The sequence below is a fragment of the Tachyglossus aculeatus genome, chromosome X4 (assembly GCF_015852505.1).
Source record: "Tachyglossus aculeatus isolate mTacAcu1 chromosome X4, mTacAcu1.pri, whole genome shotgun sequence".
NCBI lineage: Eukaryota > Metazoa > Chordata > Mammalia > Monotremata > Tachyglossidae > Tachyglossus > Tachyglossus aculeatus.
In genome coordinates this window covers 32,790,624-32,797,203 of record NC_052098.1, presented here as the reverse complement: position 1 = coordinate 32,797,203, position 6,580 = coordinate 32,790,624, and positions in this window count along the sequence as shown.

The following is a 6,580-nucleotide window of genomic DNA, read 5'->3' as shown; positions in this document are numbered from 1 at the left end:
AACTTTTAAAATAATCTTTCTTGTTTCAAGCATGTAACTTCCTTTTTATAAAAAAGCAATATACAGGTGAATCACCATGGCTGTAACTAAGGCACAGAAGGGAGTTCTTTAAAATTGAAAATCAGCAATGAAAAAAGTGAAAACTTTCTTGAATTATGTGAGCTTTTGTATAAAATGGTAATACTCACATTATTCTATGCAAAAAAGACCCCCAAAGTCTCCAATTCAATATCTTCCCACTTCACTTTTCAAATATGAGTTATGCCTTCTTCATCCTGCCCCCTGGCATAATATCAAACAAAAACTCCTCACTATTGGTTTCAAAGCTCTCCATCACCTTGCCCCTTCCTGCCTCACCTCCCTTCTCTCCTTTTACATCTCAGCCCACAGACTCCACTCCTCTGGTGCTAACCTTCTCACTGTGCCTCGTTTTCGCATGTCCTGCTGTCGACCCCTGGCCCACATCCTACATCTGGCCTGGAATGTCCTCCCTCCTCAAATCCACCAACCAATCACCCTTCACCCCTTCAAAGCCCTACTGAAGGCTCACCTCCTCCAAGAGGCCTTCCCAGACTAAGCCCCCCTTTTCCTCAGCTCCCCCTCCCCTCCCCATTGCCCCAACTCGCTCCCTTTGCTCTACTCCAAACCCACAGCTCTTGCGTATATATGTACATATCTATAATTCTATTTATTTATATTGATGCCTGTTTACTTTTTTTGATGTCTGTCTCCCCCCTTCTAGACTGTAATCCCAGTGTGGGCAGAGATTGCTGAATTGTACTTTCCAAGCGCTTAGTACAGTGCTCTGCACACAGTAAGCGCTCAATAAATATGACTGAATGAATGAATGGGATGGACTCATGGATAGTGCTTATCCATATGCTTATTTCTTAAATTGGGAAGAAATGAATAAAACCTATTGAACTAGTTATGCACAAATTAAGATCAAGACCATAACACACCCAATTTCTAACCTAGGATTTAGGGCAGAAGCATTCCCTGTCCAAGAGATATGGTTATTACATTTGGGGACAGAAATATCCAGTGTGGCCAATTCCACTGCCCTAAGGTACCCAGAATTTAAGGGCCCTTTCTACAGGAGGTGGTATAACCTAGAGTGAAAGGGATTGATCCTAGTCCTTTGGGTAAACAAATGAACAAGTTGACACAACAGTCATCTAGAGAGGACCTGGATGTACAATAATAATAATAATAATAATAATAATAATAATAATAATAGCATTTATTAAGTGCTTACTATGTGCAATGCACTGTTCTAAGCACTGGGGTGGTTACAAGGTGATCAGGGTGTCCCACAGGGGGCTCACAGTCTTAATTCCTATTTTACAGATGAGGTAACTGAGGCACAGAGAAGTTAAGTGACTTGCCCAAAGTCACACAGCTGGCAAATGGCAGAGGCAGGATTTGAACCCATGACCTCTGACTCCAAAGCCCAGGCTCTTTCCACTGAGCCACGCTGCTTCTCTGGATACACTTAATAATGGATACACTTAATAATGGATACACTTAATAATGGATACACTTAGTAGTAGTAATTGAATTTATTATTTACCCCTTGCAAAGCATTGCACTAAGTGCTGGGAAAGAAGTACATAGATGAGACATGTCATGGTCCCTGGCCCCCATGAGGCTCAAAGTCTAAGAATAAAGTGGTGGGGGGGGGGGGGGGGGGGGAGGGGAGAGTAACGGTCACATAAGTAAAGATGAAACAAAATACATTTTGGGGGCTTTTCTAGGCAGCTAGAAGAGCAAATCAGTGGCTCAGTCACTTCTGAGGGGCAAAAGACTGAGGACTGAGTACCTTGGTACTCATCAATAATTCTCCTAGCTAGTGATGTTTTCCGCAACATTGCAGTCGACTGTGAACTTGGTAAACTGAAAACAACGATAGCTAGAAAAATTATCTAGCAAATTTAAGGAATGATTTTTTTTTTCTTTTTCCTCCTAAGTAGTGAACTGTTTGCAATTAGGAACTAGAGGAGGGTGAACCAGGCTTAGAAGTCTTTTAACTTCTTTCATGTCGATCTTAATGAAGCTTCAGCAAATATAAACCGCAAAGCACTGACTGAGACTACTGCCACCTCCACCACACACACACACACACAAAAAAAAAATCAGCTAGGCACAGTGGAGATCTTCACCTACCAATTGGCAGAAGTCTGGGCACATGCCACCAGGGCCTGGCCCCTGCCCCTCTCAGTCAGCCTTTCTGTGCCTGAGATTAAGTCCCCAGAGCTCTGGCTGGGATGAGGCTGAACTGCAGAGCCACCCTAGGGAAGGCCCAGGGCCTCGGCCTGCGACAGGGGTGAGCTCCAGAGGAAAAGTCTGCAGCCATCTTCTCCCCTGCCAATAAGACCTGTCTGTGGGAACCAATCCGAGAATAATAATAATGGCATTTATTAAGCGGTTACTATGTGCAGAGCACTGTTCTAAGCGTGTGAGTGGCCCATCAAGCAATCCTTTCAACTAGTGGAATATGATCAAAGGCAGACCTCCAGGAACCAATCGTTTATTTGCTTCTTTGGACCTCAGCAGATGGTAATTTATCATGTACCATTAAGATACCCTGAAAGTTTGAGGTCCAGAGGTGGAACTCCAGAAGAGCAAGACTCCTGCCCCTGAGGGGGCAGAAAGGGTCAGTGGGACATGAGCCTGGGATGCCTACAGGAAAGCAAACAGCGTCCGGGGCGTGGAGAAAGTAGTGTCGGTAGAGGAGAAGTATCAGGTCTCGAATTCTGTGTGTTTGTGACCTGATTAAACATTTTCAATTGTACTTGCAAGGAGGATATTAAACGTTATTGAGATCTCTGCAGTAGGGGCTGGAACAGAAGCTCCGGGTGCTGTGAAGATATGTAGCTCTGGGAAGCCCTAAAAGCTTTGGGAGGTGGGGAAGCCCTTTCGCTGCAAACTTCCTGTAAATGGACCCCGGTGATCTCTTTACATTCAGGGAGATTGGCTGGGCTTGAGACACGGGTTGGTTACAGTGGTAGAGTTGCAGGTATTTGCGGGTGTGCTCGGCAGGTCCCCAAGCCTGCCAAATCCAGGAAGAGAAGAAATGGAAGGCTTCAGAATGGAGAATAACCAGGATCCCAACAACAACAATAATAACTGCAGTATCTGTTAGGCGCTCACTATACGCCAGGCACTGTACTAAGCACTGGTTGGATACGAGCAACAGTCCATGTCCCACGTTTGGCTCACAGTCTCAAACCCCATTTTACTGAGGCACAGAGAAGTTCTGTAAAGTCAGCTATTTACTGAGCGCGCCTAAATCCGTAAGATCCTCCTGTTTACTGACCGCTTTCGGAAATCTGTCAAATCGTCCTATTTACTGAGCGCTCGTAAATCCCTAAAACCGTAATGACTGCGCACTTTCGTAACTTTTTAAAATCAGCCCATTTACTGAGCGGTCTCGTAAATCCCCAAAATCAGCCTATTTACTGAACGCTTTCATAAATCCGTCAAATCGTCCAATTTACTGAGCGCTCTCGTAAGTGTTTTGTTGTCTGTCTCCCTCTTCTAGCCTGTGAGCCCGTTGTTGGGTAGGGACTGGCCCTATATGTTGCCGACTTGTACTTCCCAAGCGCTTAGTACAGTGCTCTGCACACAGTAAGCGCTCAATAAATGCGATTGAATGAATATAACTTGCCCAAGGTCACACAGCAGACAAGTGCGGGACTAGAACTGGCTCCTAAAGTGACTCCAGGGACTATCCCAGCCGGGATTTAGTGCAGAGACTCCTCAGGTGATGTCACGATGTCAAAATCGCATGGAGGAGGAGGGAGTGTGGAAGAAGCTGCTCAACTCCTCCTCTTCTCTGTTTTTGCAGCAGCAGTCGCTGCCACTGAACTGATAAATTTACAGGCCGTTACTCCAAGTTTACAGGGCTACTACTTTTGATGCCATTTCTGCTTGCCTATTGGCAATGGCAGCTCCAGTGGTTACAGATGACAGTGGTAGTTCTTCTGTTTATGCTACTATACCCAGTTTAGGTGAGGGGTCAACACACTCTCTACGTCACTGGAAACAAAAACAAAGAAAATAAGTTCTTTTATAAGTCAGAACTTGGAGAAGCAGCGTGGCTTAATGGAAAGAGCACAGACTTGGGAGTCAGAGGTCATGGGTTCTAATCCCAGCTCTGCCTCTTGTCAGCTGTGTGACCTTGGGCAAGTCACAACTTCTCTGGGCCTCAGTTACCTCATCTGTAAAATGGGGATGAAGACTGTGAGCCCCACGTGGGACAACCTGATTACCTGTACCTAACCCCACTGCTTAGAACAGTGCTTGGCACATAGTAAATGCTTAACAAATACCAATATTATTATTATTATTCACTGCATAGCAAACATTGATGCTTTAACAGAAATATTTGCAACTTTACTGAGATAATTAAATCTCAGAAAAGACAAACCCACCACAGGGATGGACAATAATCTGGAGCAATAAATATGTCCTCATCTAATTATAAACAAAAACAACCTTTATTCTCTAGCTACGCCAGAAAAAAGAAATACATAGCTACTATAAAATGTTAGATTCCAAGCTTTTTAAGATGTCTCAGATGAACCAAGCCACAAAATCAGACAGAAAAAAAGGTATCTACCAAACAAAAAAAAATTAGTAAGTTTCTTACACATACAACACTAGCTCTACAAGTTTCAATATGCGTACAAATGACCAAAATTCTGAATTTGTGTGTACTCACATGTTACCACATAAAGCATGCCATCCAGCAAGGCCACTAAAACATAGCCCATAAGGTAGGAATGGAGAAAGCAAGAATTCCCTCTCCTGAAATTAAAGGCTTTGCCCAGCTTGCTGTTTGGATCTTAATCCTGGAGAGTTCTGGGAAATTCTTAGCCTTTGGAATAATTCCCAGGCAGCCGATGATGCAAAAATAAATCTCCTATTCCCCTTCAATCCCTTGAAATCAATTTCGCCTCCATTAGGAACAAGGACATTTTCATGTTCATGGCCACCTCTTCTCCTAATGTTATCATGACAATGTGTGATTGGAAATGGCAAAAGGAGAAGACATGAATAATAGTAATGATGGACTGTCCAGCCCCTTATCCTAAAGTGGGTTTTGTGTGCACCCATACCTATACTTCTGATTTCAGTGAGAATTAGGCATCTGGCCTTCTTTGTTTTCTGCGCCACACGCTATTTTTTTTGCAACCGGTCATTTTCATATCCTACTCACCCACTCCTTCAATTTATTTCAGTCTAATTCCATTAAATATGTCAAAATCACTTCATGGGATTTAATTCCTCCAATGGTGCCCTTGAATTTTCAGCTTGGGTTTCGGTTTAACTGAGAATGTTCCTTAATATCCCTGATACATAAAAAAAGATTAATACATATGTCATAAAAAGATGGAGTTAAAGAATTATGCAATTAGCCCACCAACCATAGAAACTCCTGTAGAGAGAAAAATCAATTTTCACAAACACAATAGGCTGCATTTTCTCTGAGTTTTTGAGTTTAAGTAGAAAGCTATATTCTTAATACTTTTCTTAGTGGGGGTTTTTAATTTATACATTAAAATAACTGTCTGCTCCTTGAATTGCCTACATAATATGCCAAGTAAATTTTCCAGACAAATGATAATATACCCATTAGATAAAGGGAATTATTGTTGGTGTTTTATGTTTGTGCGTGTGTGTGTGTGTGTGTCGCACTCTAGGGACCTAAATCAGGAAGATACTTCCTTTTCTGATATATTTTGTTTGTATTATGAGCAAGGCATATACTTACTTAGATTTCTGAAGGCAATGTTGTATCTAAAAACAATAAACCCTAATTCTCAACGTCTGTACATCTGTGTCTTCAAACAACCACATAATCTAGCATGAAAAACTTTGCTGAGCGGAACTCCACTGTTGAAAGCCAAATTAAATGGTATTTTTCTGTTTTACAATTACAAATAAAAACGTTTCTTATTACCGAACTTATGTCACTTGGATTAATAAAATCTAAGACTGGCACAGACTGTTTATGTGAAATTTTCAGCAGTAATCAACTCCATTACATATTAGAATCATCTTAGTAGATACGAGTATCCCAGTATCCCAGTTGCCTTCCTCTTGAGCATGTCAACTGGATTTAAAGCTATACACATATATAAATAAAAAAATAAAAATGACACTCCCTGAGACACTAGAATTTTCTTAGATTTTGCACACTTTAAAGTGTTATACAGTCTTCAATGGTTACCCATTACTTTCCATATCAAAGAGAATTTCTGACATTTAGCTTTAAGGCACTGCATCAGCTCTCTCCCTTTTATTTATCCACTCTTCTCCCACTACACCCAGTTTATACTCTTTGTTCCTCTCTAGCTAACTTAATCACTGTTCTTGTCTCAGTCGCCTTGACCCTTTGCTCTCTTCCCACTGCCTGGAACTCTCTCACTTCAAATCAGACAGACCACAGCTCTCTCAGTCTTCAAAGCCCTCCTCTGAGAGGCTTTCCAATTAATTTTTCATCTTCGCAGGTCATAGCTTCCCAACTACCACCTCAGCACTCTGAAACCCCTTAGCAGTTACACCACCTATA